Below are 17,919 nucleotides of genomic sequence, written 5' to 3' on the forward strand. Positions count from 1 at the left end.
TCCTACCTACCAAATTATTCAAATCTTATATGGAGGCCATAGTCCTCAAGGAAAATCATGTTTAGATGGAGGAGCCGGAGGTCCTACCATGAACAAAACGGAAGAGGAAGTGGTGGACATAATTGAAGACGTAGTGAGGTACTATAGAGATTGGCAAGATGGGGAAAGGGAGTCAACTAGGAAGAGTAGCTCTTCGGTGTACTCGGTTGATCATCTCAATGCAATCAACAAGCTATCCTCGCAAATGACAAAAATTGGGGAAGGAGATGTCCGCCGTCAAGGCGAAGTTGGAAAGTGCTACCTACCAAGTTTCAAGTCTTCCCTCCCAATCTAAGGGGAGAGGTATGTCTTCTAATATTCAACCCCCTCCCTCTTCTAATAACATGCCTAGTGGATGCTTGTTTTGTGATGATTGTGGGTCGTATGATCATGATGTTTCTAGTTGCCCTCATGCATGTATGGATGTTTGTGATGATCAAGATGGAAATGTGAATGAGCATGTGAACTATGTGTCAAATAATCATGATTCTAGGTTTGAGAATCAAAAAGGTCAATGGAATAGGTATTACAACAACCATGGCAATTTTGACAACTACAACCAAAGTGGTGGTAATAGGAACCATGGGAACCAATATTCCCGAGGTAACTATAACAACCAAGGTTATAGTAGCAAAAATCATAACCAAAATTATGGTAATCATAACCAAGTTTATGGTAACCATAATCAAGGTAGAAGGAATTGGAACAATCAAAATAGGGGAAATTTTCAAAATAATTCTCAAAGGGGTCCCCTACCCGGATTTTCTCCAATGGCCCAAAATGATAATTCCTATGTTCAACCCTCTTCTTCTTCACATAGAACCAATTAGGAAGAAATCATTGAAAATCAAACAAAGTTGCTGAACACTTACATGGCCGCAAGTGACATGAAATTTAATGAAATGATGACTCATAATAAGATGCTTGAAAACCAAATTTCTCAACTTGCTAATGATTTAAAAGACCATACTAGGCCTTCTTCATTACCTTCCCAAGGCCTAGATCCCAAGAGACCGGTTAATGCTTTTGTCACAAGGAGTGGTAAGGTTCTTGAGGAGAGTTTGCCTAGGAAGAGTGAGACTAAGGAGAGCACAAAAGAGGTTTTGGTTGAAGATGTGAGAAATGGTGCATCTTTGAGTGAGGTTGAGATTGAGAAGCCTAGTGAGGTGAGAGTGGAGAAAGAAATTGTGAAACCCAAGCTTCCTTATCCACAAAAATTCATGAGAAACAAGTTAGATGAACAATTTGGAAGATTCATTGACATGCTCAAGCAACTTCACCTTTCTCTACCATTTACCGAAGTAGTCACCCAAATACCTAACTACGCAAAATTCCTCAAAGACATTTTGAGTGGTAGGAGGACTTGTGATGGTGTAGAGATGGTGAACTTGACCGAGTATTGTAGTGCAATCATAATGAACAAGATGCCACCTAAGCTAAAAGACCCCAGAAACTTTTCCATCCCTTGTGCCATTTATAAAATGCAAATTGAGAATGCCTTGTGTGACCTATGAGCTAGTGTTAGCCTTATGGCATATTCGGTGTACCAAAGACTTGAGCTAGGGAAACTCTTACCTACTAACATCACTTTGCAATTGGCCAATAGGTCAATTAAGTTTCCTAAGGGTACGGTAGAGGATGTTCCATTGAGGGTTGGGAAATTTGTTATTCTGGTGGATTTTGTGGTGCTTGAGATGGACGAAGATGCTAAAATTTCTATCATTCTAGGGAGAGCATCCCTTACTACTTCTGGTGCTTTGATAGATGCACTACTAGAAAATAACCTTTTCGTAGCGATTATTTTAACCTTTAGTATCGATTGTAATTGCAACAAAAAGCTTTCCCAACGAATGGTCATTCGATACAATATCCCCGTTGCCTTAGCCTTTAGTAGTGGTTTTCAATATCGCTGGGGTTGGCCTCAATAATCGATACGAAAAACTACGTCTAATCGTGGTGATTATTGTAGCGATTACAATCGCTATAAATGTTGAACTCATTTTCTTCAAAAAAAAAAAAAAGCATGCATATGATCTTTATAAGATTCGAACATGCAACCTCAAACTCTATTTCAAACAATATTTATATATCTAGTGTTGAAAAGGCTTTTCGTATCAATTTTTGGGATTTAGTGGCGATTGTAAATGATACGATTTCTTAAAATTATATAAATGTGTAAAAATAGTGTGGATATGTATTATTATGTTTTTCGTATCGATTTTATATGGGAATACCATGGCGATTGTAAAATGATACGAGTTCCTTAATTATTTCACAAACATGCTTGCATATTGTAGCGAATATACAATCGCTACGAAATAATCGCTACGAAAAGACATTTTTCTTGTAGTGATGTGAAAAGTGCTAAAATTTCACTCAAAGTAAGGGATGAGATGATAGAATTTGATTTGAATGATAGTATGAAGTATCCAAGTTCTTCTTTAGAAAATTTCATGTTGATTGATTCTCTTGACCATGTTGTGTCTTCTATGCATGAGAAATTGCTCACTTCTAACGATGCTCTTGAGAATGTTTTGTTGAATAAGGAAAAGATAGGTGCTCCTAACAAGGAGATGGCTTTGTATAAAGATGTGCTCAATGGAAGCCTCAAGGACGTTGAAGAGCAAATGTGTATGAGCATTTCTAGCCATGAAGCGTTGCAAGTGACTACATCAAAGGAAGGTAAAGGTGTTCCAAGGGTTGAGCTCAAACCTCTTCCATCACACCTTAGGTATGAATTCTTGGGACCCAACTCCACCTATCTCGTGATTGTTAGTTCTTCTTTGATTGAGCGTCAAGCTTAAGAGTTGTGTGATGTCTTGAGAGAGCATCAAGGTGCTTTGGGTTATACCATTGATGACCTCAAAGATATAAGTCCCGCTTTATGTACACATCACATAACCCTTGAGGAGGGTGCTCTACCTTCTATTGAGAAACAACGAAAGCTACACCCACAAATGGGAGAGGTAGTGAAGAAAGAGATCACCAAACTTTTGGATGCGGGAATTATATACCCCATCTCAAGTTCTGGAAGGTCTCTCCCGTTATTGTTGTCCCAAAGAAAGGAGGCATGACCGTCGTCGAAATGAGAAAGGTGAGCTCATTCCGACGAGGACGGTCACGGGATGGAGGATGTGTATAGACTATAGATGTCTAAACAGGTCCACCAAGAAAGATCACTTCCCCCTTCCTTTCATTGATTAAATGCTTGAGAGACTAACGAGGCACAAGTTCTATTGTTTTCTTGATGGCTATTCGGGATTTTTCCAAATCCCTATCCACCCGTGCGACCAAGAGAAAACAACCTTCACTTGTCCCTATGGAACATTTGCTTATAGGAGAATGCCGTTTGGCCTTTGTAATGCTCCCGCAACATTTCAAAGATGCATGATGAGTATATTTGGAGATATATTGGAGGAGGAAATGGAAGTGTTCATGGATGACTTCTCTATGGGCGGTGTTTCATTTGAGGCATGTCTTGAAAACCTTGAGAAATGTTTGGCAAGGTGTGAGAAGGTGAACTTGGTTTTGAATTGGGAGAAGTGTCACTTCATGGTGGAGGAGGGCATAGTCCTTGGACATAAGATTTCTCACAAGGGGATAGAGGTGGATAAAGCAAAAATTGAGGTTATTGAGAAGCCTCCACCTCCGGTTAATGTTAAGGGAGTGAGATCTTTCTTATGACATGCCAGGTTTTATAGAAGATTCATCAAGGATTTCTCACTCATTACAAAGCCCCTCAATGATCTTCTTTAAAAGAATGTCGGATTTGTATTTGATGATAAGTGTTTAGAGGAATTCAATAAGTTGAAGAAGGCTCTAATCTCAAGTCCTATTGTTCAAGCACCAAGATGGGATTTATCTTTTGAGTAGATGTGCGATGCGAGTGATTCGGCAATTGGATGTGTCTTGGGTCAAAGAATGGAAAAGAAGCTACATGTGATCGATTATATGTCCAAGACTCTAAATGGTGCTCAAAGGAACTACACCACAACGGAAAAGGAGTTTTTGGCTATTGTTCATGCTTTTGAAAAGTTCCGTTGTTATTTGTTAGGTTCCAAGACTATTGTCTTCACGGATCATGCGGCTCTCAAGTACCTTTTTGCCAAGAAAGAATACAAGCGTAGGTTGATCCGGTGGGTGCTCGAACTTCAAACTTTTGATATTGAGATTAGGGATAAGAGAGGAGCGGAAAATGTTGTGGCGGATCATCTATCTCGTCTTAAAGATCCTCAAATTCATGGTGATGGTTCTCCAATTGAGGATAGGATGCTTGACGACTTCTTATATGCTATTAAGGCAAAGGAGCTCCCATGGTTTGCCGATTTAGTGACCTTTCTTGCACGAGAGAAGCTCAAGAAAGAGGCAAGACACTATGTGTGGGATGATCCCATCTTGTACAAGCGAGGAGTCGATGGCTTACTTAGGCATTGTACTCTGAATGAAGAGGTGTCTAGTGTTTTGAAGGTGTGCCACTCGGACCCGAGTGGTGGCCATATGGGTGTTTCTAAAACCGCCACTAAGATTCTTCAAAGCGGTTTTTGGTGGCCACATCTCTTCAAGGATTCATGAGATTTTGTTAAGACATTCGACCGTTGTCAACGAGTTGGGAATATCTCCAAGCGAAATGAGATGCTTCAACAACCAATTCTTGAATTGGAGGTATTTGATGTTTGGGGAATTGATTTTATGGGACCGTTCCCCTCATCTTTTGGAAATCAACATATATTCTTGTGGCGGTGGATTACGTGTCTAAATGGGTTGAGGCCATTGCTTCCCCAACTAAGGACCACAAGGTGGTAATGAAGTTGTTCAAGAAGGTTATTTTTCCAAGGTTTAGTGTTCCAAAGACGGTGATAAGCGATAACGGTTCTCATTTTGTTCACAATGCCTTTCAAAAGATGTTGCAAAAGCATGGAGTTCATGAACGAGTTGGCCTTCCATATCATCCTCAAACAAGCGGCCAAGTCGAGGTTTCCAATCGTCAAATCAAGTTAATCCTTGAAAAGATAGTTGCACGAAATAGGAAGGATTGGTCGGATAAGTTGGATGATGCTCTTTGGGCTTATAGAACGGCTTTTAAGACACCTATAGGTACCACTCCATACCGCCTAGTCTATGGCAAATCATGCCATCTCCTAGTTGAGCTCGAACACCGTGCTTTGTGGGCAATCAAGAAGATAAACTTTGATTTGGCAAGTGCGGGGGAGAAAAGGTGGTTAGATCTTCATGAGCTAGAGGAGCTTCGATTTGATGATTATGATTGTGCTAGTGTTTACAAAGCTCGTTCCAAGGAAACTCTTAATAAGCTTATTGAGAAGAAAGAATTTTGTGTTGGTGATAAAGTTCTTCTCTACAATTGGTTAACAATGTCTTTTCTAGTGGTGTTGTAGAGGTTTCAATGATGGATTCTTCGTCTCTGTTTAAGGTCAATGGCCATCGACTCAAGAACTATTTTGATGGTGCTTTTTCTTGCCTTATTCACATGTTGCTTCTCCGACAACCACCTTAATAGGTGGAGAGCGTCGAGCTATGACGTTAAACAAGCGTTTCCCGGGAGGCAACCCGGTTTTCTAACCCTTTTCTTTTGATTTTTTTTTATTTTTCTATATCTCTTTTTTTTAAAAATATTTATCTTATTCTTCTTTGTTTTCTTGATTTTAGGTGCCATGAGATTGGATCGATGAAAATTTCCAACAATTTCGGTGTGAATTCAAGGTTTCTCGAGGTTTGGTTAAGCTTAGGTGAAAAAGCTGGTTGGGGTTTTATGCTCTCATGTTTGCATTTTCATTGATTTTCTACTCCTTTTCGAAAGCGTTTTCAGCTATCTCGTTAGTACAAATACGAAAGTATTTTCATAGCCAATATTTTCTTGCTTGGTGCGCACGCATCATAGGTTGCGCACGCGCACCAAATGGGTCAGATATCTTAGCTCATGTTATTGAAATTTTACAGTTTTTGAACCCTCCCGTACCCCTTTGGTGTGCAAGCACCACCATCCCTGCGCGCGCGCACCAAGAGGGTCAGATTTTTAGCCTGCTTTTGGTGTGTCTCAAGCAAAAGTCAGCCCCTCAGCCCCTACCTGGTGCACACGGACCTCCTGGCTACGCGCACGCACCAGGTAGGTAGTGTTTTTAGCTAATGTTGCAGCCCCGAACTCTCAGCAAAGCCCCCCTGCCGTCGCTAGTGCGCATGCACCAACCCCTCTATGCGCACGCACCATCGACAGCAGCTACAACCCCTTCTTCTTCCCTTTTTCATTCCCATATCATCCCTTATTCACTCCATTCTCTCTCCCCGAATTCCCTTTCATTCCTTTACCCTTTCTTCAATCTTCAAACCCCTACAATCTCTTTGAAAATACAAGAAACTTAATCCTTTTTAATTTCAATTCATGACAAATTACATTAACCTCACTTAAATCTTTCAAAAAAAAAAACTGAAATTTTCCAAAATTTGGGGCTAAATTTTGAATTTTTGAGGGTTTGCTTTGGTGCTTGAATCTTAACTTTGGGTGTTCTAATTGTTCTATATTCATCAATTGTGTAATTTACCAGTAATTCAAAGCTTCATTGAGGTATAATTTCTCACTTTCTAGTCATCTTCTTCCTCGTTTTTGAAGCTTGAAACTCTTGTTTTTGCTTTCATGGTAGAACTCCATTGTTGGTTCTTTTAACTTTTAATTTGTGTTGAATGATGTTATTGGATGTTAAATTGAAGCTTTTTCATGATGAAAATTTATACCTTGCTTGAATCCTTGATTCACCATTGTTGGTCATTTTCTCTCTCATGGGTATTCTATATGATAGTTTAATTTCTTTGATAATTCAATGTTTTGAGATTAATTTGCTCATAATGATTTATGATTTGGTCTCTTGTGTCCAATTTTGCCTTTACTTCATGACTAGTTGCTTCAAGGTTATGTCTCAATATTCATGGCATTGTTCATGTGTGACCATTTCTTGTTTCATTTTTGATTGATTAATGTTTGTGCTTGATTTTAAAGCTATTTCTTTTGAATATTCTTGAACAATGATAATTGTACATGAATTGCTCATGAATTGCTTTGCTTCTTGTAGATGGTTCCCATCCGTCATAAGAAGCGTGGTAAAACAATTTCAAGAAAAGCTAGGCACGTTGTTCCACCTCCCCCCTAAGTGGTAGAGACATACGACATTGAATTCTCAAAGGAATTACATTGGGATAGGTTCAAGCAACTATCCAAGCAGAAGCTCAATTCAACAAGATTCTACGATCAAACAACAACCAAGATCCTTGGCATAGATGATGACGTTCGCTACCTAGCCAAAACCTTGGTCTCTTAGAGTTCTTGGATTTGAGTGCCCCTACCTATGCTAGGGTGACGTATGAGTTTCTATCATCCCTTGAAGTGGTCCGAGAGTCAAGCGGTGACTCCTCGAGAACTTTGATCTTTCAACTTTTCAATAATGATCATCGGTTGTCGGAGTAACAACTTTGTTCCTACTTTCGATTTCCTTGGGCCATTGATGAAGACCATCTTGTCTATCCGACCAATGGAAAAATGACTAGCGACCATGAATATGATGAACTCAGGTGGTGGCGGCGTATCTCTGATGAGCGGAAATATGAGCCTCAAACTTCTAAATCCGCATCGATCGTTCATCCGGCCATGAGATACATTAATCGTATTCTCACTTATGCCCTTTGCTCTAGGGACTCTTTGGGAGCTATCTCCCGCTAAGAGCTTTGTTGGCTATGGATTGCTAACCAAGAGTCGCATGAGATCGAGCTTGTTGATTTCACTCAACATTTAATCAATTGATTTTTGGATATCCGAGATGGTGTTTCGCTCTCGAGAAGCATCCAAATTGGAGGAATGATCTCTATCCTTGCTCTTTGCCTCAATGATTCATATAAAGATTTACTATGCGAGCTCCCTCCGATTGTTGACCCTAGAGAGAAGACGCCTTCTCATTTCCTCAATATTTATGCCCTTGTGAGCAAAAAGTTCATTGATCGTACCAAGAAGCATAATGTTTTCATATGGAAGGTGTCCCGAGTGAAGGATTGGTTCTTGATTCCGAGTAAAGAGGCCACAAACCGTAAGTCAAAGACGGATTCTTTGACTTGGAGACCTTCAAGATGCAACATCGACCCTTCTCTTTGGAAAAAGTCAAATCATACAAGAATTGCCTCCAATGATGCTCTCTCGACGGATTTCCAAGCTTTACCCCCGGTTGAACTGCGAGGTACTCCTATCCCTCCTTCTTCTTCTTCTTTTACATTTGATTTATCCACTATTCATGCCAAGTTAGATTCTATCACTAATGTTTTGTTTTCCATGCCTTTGGGGCGTGATTCTTCTCTTGGCTATGATTTTCATGCTAATCAATTGTATGTCAACCATGTGAGGAGGGGGGAGATTGAACCTTACTTGAACTACCCATACCTCCCGGTTCAACAAGGACCTATCCCTCAATGGAAACCCTTTGACCCTATCATGGCTCCTAGACCTTGTTACCCCAATTGGGAGGGTCCTCATATCCCTCCTAGTGTTATCATGGGCTCCACCCCGGCCACTTACGACTATAAGCGGCCCGGTGGATACGATTATACATATGATCCCGCGAACCCTATGCCTTTCCCGAACCCTGAGACTTTTGGTAGGTGGGGATTATCGGGAGAGCCGGTTTTGGATGATTGGTCTCATTTTTGTGAGATAGACCGTGCTAGGCGGGAGGGGAGGTTAAAGGGGAAAGCTCCTATTGAGGTGAGTGAGATGGCTAGCTCGGTTCATGTCTTAGAGACCGGTGAGGGGAGTTCTCATTCTACCCCTTACCATAGTGCGGAGTGAATCTATTGTGGCTACCCCCCTTTCTTATGTGCTTTATATGATGTTCTCTTTTGCCTATGTGTTATTAGGTTTGGAGTTTGGGGGGTAGTTCATTTTGAGCTTCGGGGTGATTTATGTTGTTTGTATGTTTCACTATTTCCCTCCTCGCTATTGTAGCTCACTCCCGATCTATTTTGCTTCTGGTATTGATCTTTGTGTATCTCTTGCTTATCTGGTGATGATTATAATGTATTTCTGTTGATTTCTCTGTCCAGTTCTTGGTATTGATGTTTGTTCTACTAATCGCTGTCTGTTGTGTATCTCTGTTTCTCTATGATTATGAAACCTGATGATGATTACTTGATATCTTGTTTCCTGACTCTGCTTCTGTCTGATGACTCTGCTTCCTGTTTCATTGCTGACCTTATTCCTGATACTATCATATATTACTTTTTCTTTTTTTACATACATTTTATCTTTTATATATCTTCTTTTCTTTTGTATTGAAGTTACAAAAAATTTTCTTTGTATATAGTCTATATTCTTTCTCACCTTACTTCGTCTCTTATGCTTTGGACATTGATGCTTCACAAGGGTGCTCTTTCGCTTTGTATAATGTAGCATAGCTTCGACGCCTGGTGAGATCCTTCTTATTTTCTTTTTATTCTTTTCTCTTAGATGTTTAGTTTAGGTTTAGATTAGGAGAAGTTGAAAGGTTCGACGATGTTTGCTATCTAACACCTTAGTGTGTTTGGGAACATTGGCGTTGTAGTCGAATGTTCACTTGTTTGTCGATTGGGACTTATGTGTGTTAGCATGACTTCCTTGTTGCATTTCTACTTCTCCTTTGCTTTTCTATTTCTTATTTTATTTCTTTTTCCTCCTTTTCTATTTTCTTATGTTTTTCTTTTTCTTTTTGTTTCCCTTTTCCATTTTCTTCTACTTTCCTTTTTATTCTTTACTTTCTTACGTTATGATTTTATACTTACTTTCCCTTGTAATAAAAGAATATAAAAAAAAAATAAAAAATAAAAAATAAAAAAAGAGATAAAAACAAGAGAGTACAAAGGAGTACATAAAATAAAGAATTAAAAAAAAAAAATATGAATAAAATATTTTTGAGGCATTGTTTTTCTTTTTCAAAATTTTGCTTTTGCTTTGGACTTAGTACCACCTGAGCTTGCACATTGGCTATTATTCTTCCTAAAAACAATGGTTTACATGGTTTGAGAGTATCTTTGGTTGATTCTAGGATAGAGTATGCTAAGGTAGTCCTTCAAGAACTATTGGGACCTTGAAGCCGAATTCTTTTGTTTTTGAAAACTCGCAATCGTTCCCCTTTGGTGAATTTGAAGCTTTTAGTGAGTTTTTGCCACATCCTTGTGAGGTTTCATTGTTTTTCACACCTTCTACAATTACTTGCATGAGCGGCATGGATCCTTGACTACTGCAGACCTAATCTTGAATTTTGACTCATAATTCTCAAACACGAGACCAAACCACCTAGGGAGGACAAAGGCATCTTTTCAGGGTGGTAATTTTTCTTTTTCAAGGTTAATTTTCTTTATTTTAAGTTCTTGGGTTCACATTTGCCTACTTGCTAACCATTTGAGCCTTTTTCCCTTCCTTTTCAAGCCACATCTTTCGAACTTTGGGCCTTTTGTTTCTTTTCGTTCCATTTTTGGTTTTTGTGAAGCAAATGATCATTTTCTTGGAGATTGTGGTATATGAGTTTGGATATTGGTTCATATTTGAAAGCAAGCTTGTGTTTTGTATATATTGTGAATAATGGCAAGTGATTAAATGAAAGCGAAAGCCGTCCATAGTTAAAAGAGGCAAGGACAATAAAAAAATGAGAAAAAGCAAAGAAAATTCAAAAAGCTTTGGCAAAATTAAAAAAAAAAAAAAAGAGTACAAAAATGAAAAAGTTCAAATACATTTTGATGTAAACGTTTCTCCCTATTATAAGCATTGAGGACAATGCTTTGTTCAAGCTTGGGCGGAAGCGTCTTACGTTTTTTGAATATATGATTATGGTTATAGCTTTGAATAAGCTTGGGGGGTTAGTTTTTTTTTGTTTGGTGATCACTTTGTTTTGGTGTTGAGATTTGGCCGATCTATGCTTCACAACTTAGGTGTACCACCAAATTCTAAATTTTTAGCCTACCCTCAACAATTTGCCTTTACATTACAACCTTTGGGAAAGCCCTTTTGATCTAGTGGTTGAGTCATATACTGAGGGAGGGCATTATGAGTTAAAGCCTAAGGAGAGGGGATACAAAGTCAAGATGTCGAGAAAACCTCAAATCTATTGCTTTTCTGGTTCCTTCGAGGAACTATTGAGACGCTTGCTAAAAGAAGATTTGAAGCCAGTTGGGAAAATGTGCTAAAGTTGTTTTTAGATGAAGGTGAATTGCGTTTTGGTAGTTCTCTATACTTAGCATGTCCTATGTTTCAATCAACCCTCGATATCTTAGAACGTGCTTACCATTGTTGTTTTAGAAAGTTTGATATCCTCTCGTGTTTTGATCATGTGCAAAAGTTCATTATATAAGCTCTTTTTTTCTTTTGAATGTTTTAATTCTCTCTTTTCTCCTTTTATGTTTTGCCTCCTTTTGATAAAGAGTTATGGGTTAACCTCTTAGGAAACCCTTACGAGAGCACTACTCGTCCTCTAAGGCGATCTAGAGGTTTAAATGGCTTGTCAATTGTTGCTAAAATTGACCGTGATTCTTAAGAAAGTGAGTTAGTGTATATTCTCTTACCCTATAGTTTTTCTCGTTTCTTGCTTGCCTAATTAATGTCATCATTTTCCTTTCAGCTAGATTTTGTTTTGCTCGAGGACGAGCAAAGGTTTAGCTTGGGGGAATTTGATGAGTGTCATTTATGGCACTCTTATGCTAGGTTTTCTTTATAGTTTTATTCCCATTTTTAGTCCTTTTTGTCGTGCTTTTACATAATAATGCTTTCTTTGCGTGTTTGTGTGTAAGTTTAGAGAAATACATGCTTTTATTGTTTTTCTGGTCATTTTGTTCATTTCTCGACCATTTCTCTTGATTCTTTGTTTCCTTGATCTGTTTTGTAGGTATGTTGAGTTTCCCAAGGTATGATCACCAAGGAGAAAGCTCAAGCGCATTCAAGAGAGTTAATGGAGCAAAGTTCGAGATTCCGAAAACGCAATTGAAGATAGCTCCGCGAGTTCGAGGGCCTTGGAAAATATGCTTTGGCTTGAGGCATTCTAATGCTTGGAAGATAAAGGAGCTGCCCTTCTCACGAGCATCGCCTCGAGTGCACCAATGATAAGGATGCTCGAAAGCAAGGAGATTTATCGAGCAAGCGAATGAGGCAAGGCCACGAGCATCGAGCAGGGGTGCACGCGCGCGGCACAGGGGGTGCGTGCGCGCAGACCCACCTGTGCGCGCGCACCAGGCACCCCACCCCCTTTGCTCGCTTCTTCTATTTATACCCTTAATATTTTCCTTTTTAGGGGGACGACTTAGTAATTGACATATATTTTTCCAGATTGACATTTATTTTTCCAGATTTAGTAGAGAGAGAAAGTGGAGAGAGAAGCTTAAGATACTTGATTGTACTTGAATTTGATCTTGGATTTCATTTTGATCTTGGATTTCTTCTTCTCATCAATGAAAGTTTGTGAGATTTCTGTCCTTGCTTTGGAATTTCCTTTAAGTTTTGAATGTTTGATTTGAATTTCTTTCCTTGCTTTGGAATTTGTTGAGAGATTAAATTCCTTCTTGATTGAACTTGAAATGAATATGATTTTGATTGAATTTGTTTTGTTTTTGAATTGCACCATGATTAGTGAGTAGATTAGTTGCTAGGGAGAAGGGGAAGCATGCTAGATTGATGTTTTTTGCTAGTTGATGAACCTTGATTGATTGAATTGTTGCAATTAAATTGGTTGATATGGTTGTGCATATGATTAATTAGACTAGGAGTGATCAACCTATAAGATTAATCTAGATTGCAATGCAAATTTCAATGACATGAACCCTTGATTTGAGAATTGCTTTAATTGATTGATTTTGATTGTGATTTTCCTAGCTAGCCATTCATAGTTTGGCTTATAAGAAATAGCTCTTGAATTCCTTTGATTGCAACTATTGTTTGTCCTTTGCAACGTTTGAATTGATTGAGTGATCCTTCAATTAGCATAATCATTGAGCTTGCATGTGAAACCAATATCCCTAGTGTTTAGTATATTGAATTTCTCGATTAATCTAGTTTTCTCGATACCTTAGTTACCAACCGCATCTTCCCTCAATCTTCGAAGTAGCTTGACCTAGGCTATCACTTGCTCCTACTCATTCCCTAGGGTCTGACCCTTGACTTACCATATACTCGTATTAGGTTGGTCGAGTGTTTATAAATTTTCTTTGGCTCTAGAAAAGGGTAGAATACGACCTACTTTTCCCTACGTCAACGTTTGACTAACATCAAAACCGATTAGTACTCAAACAAGAGAACTCACAATACTCATGGTCGAGGAAAGAGGTTCCGATGTCCATAATGAGGAGTTAGGATTTATTGTCTAAGTAATGGCTCCCACTCATTTTCATGATCTAAGATCTTCAACTTGACAACCTACAATCATTAACGTTTAACAACAAACTTTCCATCGAACAACTTTATTATTATTGCATTTAAGGCAATAACAATATTCTCAACATATATTTCAGTAGACTTCCTAATGGTGTTTTACTTGGATTTTTTTCCAAACGGGTCACAATGATTCGGGATACCCTAGTCACTTGTGATCATGGAAATTCACCTTAAATTTTCGCACATTACACATGGATGCACATCCATGTTACCATTCCCAAGCCACGACTCTTCTTACTTCGTGCTTACAAATGGCTTCCTTGTTATGGATCTCATCCTTGTTAAGGTTTGTGCTTGCAACATCAATACTCAAATTATTTGTGTTTCCATGAGTCAAGAACTCATCCTCTTACTTATTCAAGTGCTATGGATGTTCTTGATCATAATCTAACGATCTATTACTTAGATTCAAGTTAATTGGTACTATATACGTACTTCACATGCTTTAAGCAAGTAAGTCGTGTGACGATTCCATATCGTATCGTACATGATGGATTTAATTGTAGAATGATTCTCAATCTTATTTTTTCCATGTGACATTTTAGCTCATCCAGTTCCATTGATTCTTGCTAAACTGTTTGTTATGTGATACGGTTGAAAGTCTCTACTAGAGTCTTTCTTGTTTGACTTAGTATTTAGCCTTGCTTATATTTAGTTCAAACATTTACTTAGTTTTATACATATGGGTCGAAAGCTTTTCAAAGTCCTTCATGTTTAAGATGGTAAATTTCTTTACTCATTTAAATATTTAATTAAGTCTATACCATAGATCTTAATTCCCAATATGTACTAAGTATCGCCTTTAGTTTTGTTCATTGTCGAAAATACTTTCAAATCTAAGCATTTATCATTTGACTGTTATTTCACAATAGAGTTCGTTGATGAGTGTCATTTATGGCACTCTTAGGCTAGGTTTTCTTTGTAGTTTTATGCTCGTTTTAGTCTTTTATGTTGTGGTTTTGCATAATAATGCTTGTTTTGCATGTTTTTGCGTAAGTTTAGAGAAATGTGTGTTTTTGATGGTTTTCTTTCTATTTTATTCATTTCTCGGTTATCTTTTCTCGCTTCTTCGTTTCTTTGACTTGTTTTGTAGGTGTGTTGAGTTTCCCGAGGTTTATTTATCAAGGAGGAAGCTCAAGCACATTCAAGGAAGTTGATGGAGCTAAGTTCGGTAATCCAAGCATGAAATTCAAGCTAGCTCCGCAAGCACAAGAACCTTAGAAGCAATGCTTTGGCTCGAAGTGTTCAAATGCTTGGAAGATAAAGGAGTTGCGCTTCTCACGAGCATCGCCTCGAGTTCACCAATGATAGGGATGATCGGGAGAGCGGAGATCGATCGAGCAAGCAATCGAGGAAAGGCCACGAGCACCAAGCAGGGGTGCGCGCGCGCGGCATAGGTGGTGCGTGCGCGCAGACCCACATGTGCGCGCGCGGCCTGGTGGTGCGCACGCACCAGGCGCCCCGTTCCTCTTTGCTCGATTTTCTATTTATACCCTTAGACTTTTCCTTTTTGGGGGGGACGACTTATTTTGTACTTGACACTTATTTTCCAGAAATAGTAGAGAGAGAAAGTAGAGAGAGAAGTTTAAGATTTCTTGATTGTACTTGAATTTGATCTTTGATTTCAACTTGATCTTGGATTTCTTCTTCACATCAATGAAAGTTTGTGAGATTTCTTTCCTTTGAATTTACTTTTATTACAATTTCCTTGAATTCTTGAATGTTTGATTTGAATTCCATTCTTTGCTTTAGAATTTGTTGAGTGATTGAATTTCTTCTTGATTAAACTTGAAATGCATATGATTGTGATTGAATTTGTTTTGTTTTGAATTGCACCATGATTAGTGAGTAGATTAGCTGCAAGGGGAAGCTTGCTTGATTGATGATTTTTGCTAGTTAATGATCCTTAATTGATTGAATTGTTGCAATTAAATTGGTTGACATAGTTGTGCATGTGATTAATTAGACTCGGAGTGATCAACCTATAAGATTAATCTGGATTGCATTGCAAATTTCAATGACATGAACCCTTGATTTGAGAATTGCTTTAATTGATTGAATTTGATTGTGATTTTACTAGTTAGCCATTCATATTGAACCCTAGCTTGGCTTATAGGAGATAGCTCTTGAATTCCTTTGGTTGCAACTATTGTTTGTCCTTAGGAATGTTTGAATTGATTGAGTGATCCTTCTATTAGCATAATCATTGAGCTTGCATGTGGATCCTATATCCCTAGTGTTTAGTATATTGAATTTATCGATGTATCTAGCTTTCTCAATACTTTAGTTACCAACCATATCTTTTTACAATCTTCGAAGTAGCTTGACCTAGGCTATATCTTGCACCTACTCATTCCTTTGGGTTCGACCCTTGACTTACCATATACTCATATTAGGTTGGTCAAGTGTTTATATATTTTGTTTGACTCTAGGAAAGGGTAGAAAACGAGCTACTTTTCCCTACGTCAAAAACGGCGCCGTTGCCGGGGAATGATATTGGTGCTTTGTTATAGTTGTTGAGTCTATTTCATCCTTAATTGAAAATACAAAGAGATTTTTTTTAGGCTACACTTGTAGCCGCGCTACTAACCATTTCTCTTGAGAATGTATGCATGGAGCACGTGATCGTTCACTAGTGCCATTTCATCCGGAAATTGAGAGAACTTTTGCAAGGTTAAGGGTTGCTAGACGATCTTTGAGCCCTAGCGCCTCAAGTGAAGAAGAACCACAACAAGAGGAACAAGCAAGAATGGGAGAAAATACAAGGGTGGCGTTGAATGATTTGGGGATTCCGATGCATATAGATTTGAGAGTAGGATTGCACCACCTACAACACCGGCGAATGACTTTGAAATAAAGCCGGCAATGATCACTTTGATGGAGAAGCGACAATTTAGTGGGGCCAAGCATGAAAGCCCGCTAAATCATCTCAAGGAGTTCGAAAAATATTGCAATATTGTCAAGGTGAATGGAATTTGCAAGGAATTCATCCGCCTCAAGCTTTTTCCCTTTTCCCTCATAGGGCGTGCCTTGGAATGGCTAGACAAGGAGGTTAAGCCGAATTCTCTAGGGACATGGGATGAAGTGACCAAGGAATTTATATCCCGTTTCTATCCACAAAAGAAAACGGCGGAGGCTAGAGCTTTGATTCAAGGTTTCAAGAAAAAGCCTAGTGAGAGCCTCTATGAAGCATGGGAGAGATATAAGGAGTATCAAAGAGAATTTCCTCACCACGGAATTCCTACTTACCAAATTCTTCAAATTTTCTATGGAGGCCTTAGTCCTCAAGGAAAATCATGTTTAGATGGAGGAGCCGGAGGTCCTATCATGAACAAAACGGAAGAGGAAGTGGTAGACATAATTGAAGAAGTAATTAGGTACTACAGAGATTGGCAAGACGGAGAAAGAGAGTTAACTGGCAAGAGTATCTCTTCGGTGTACTCGGTTGATCATCTAAATGCAATCAACAATCTATCCTCACAAAAGAAAAACTTGGGGAAGGAAATGTCTGCTATCAAGGCGAAGTTGGAAAGTGCTACCTACCAAGTTTCAAGTCTTCCCTCCCAATCTAAGGGGAGAGGTATGTCTTCTAATTCTTAACCCCCTCCCTCTTCTAATACCATGCCTATTGGATGCTTGTTTTGTGATGATTGTGGATCGTACGATCATGATGTTGAAGAGAAAATGTGTATGAGCATTTCTAACCAAGAAGCGTTGCAAGTGCCTACATCAAAGGAAGGTAAAGGTGTTCCAATGGTTGAGCTCAAACCTCTTCCATCACACCTTAGGTATGAATTCTTGGGACCCAACTCCACTTATCCTGTGATTGTTAGATCTTCTTTGAGTGAGCGCCAAGCTCAAGAGTTGTGTGATGTTTTGAGAAAGCACCAAGGTGCTTTGGGTTATACCATTGATGGCCTTAAAGGTATAAGCCCCGCTTTATGTACACATCACATAACCCTTAAGGAGGGTGCTCTACCTTATAATGAGAGGCAACCAATGCTACATCCCCAAATGGGAGAGGAAGTGAAGAAGAAGATCATTAAACTTTTGGATGCGGGAATTATATTCCCCATCTCGAGTTCTAGGTGGGTCTCCCCCGTTCATGTTGTTCCAAAGAAGGGAGGCATGACCGTCGTCGAGAATGAGAGAGGTGAGCTTATTCCGACGAGGACGGTCACGGGATGGAGGATGTGTATAGACTATAGACGTCTAAACAAATCCACAAAAAAAGATCACTTCCCCCTTTCTTTCATTGATCAAATGCTTAAGAGACTAACGAGGCACAAGTTTTATTGTTTTTATATGGTTATTCGGGATTTTTCCAAATCCCTATCCACCCGGATGACCAAGAGAAAACAACCTTCACTTGTCCCTATGGAACATTTGCTTATAGGAGAATGTCGTTCGGCCTTTGTAATGCTCCCGCAACATTTCAAAGA

The 17,919-nt window shown here is 38.9% G+C and overlaps 1 non-coding gene across 1 annotated transcript; it reads right to left on the reverse strand.

Moving 5' to 3' along the window:
- Window positions 1-16,610: 16,610 nt before the first annotated feature.
- Window positions 16,611-16,716, reverse strand: LOC145565795 (small nucleolar RNA R71). The gene has a single exon (XR_014095172.1). It is a non-coding gene; the product is annotated as a small nucleolar RNA R71 (small nucleolar RNA).
- Between the last annotated feature and the right edge of the window lie 1,203 nt (window positions 16,717-17,919).

Source organism: Chenopodium album, chromosome 10 (assembly GCF_948465745.1).
Source record: "Chenopodium album chromosome 10, dcCheAlbu1.1, whole genome shotgun sequence".
Taxonomy (NCBI): domain Eukaryota; kingdom Viridiplantae; phylum Streptophyta; class Magnoliopsida; order Caryophyllales; family Amaranthaceae; genus Chenopodium; species Chenopodium album.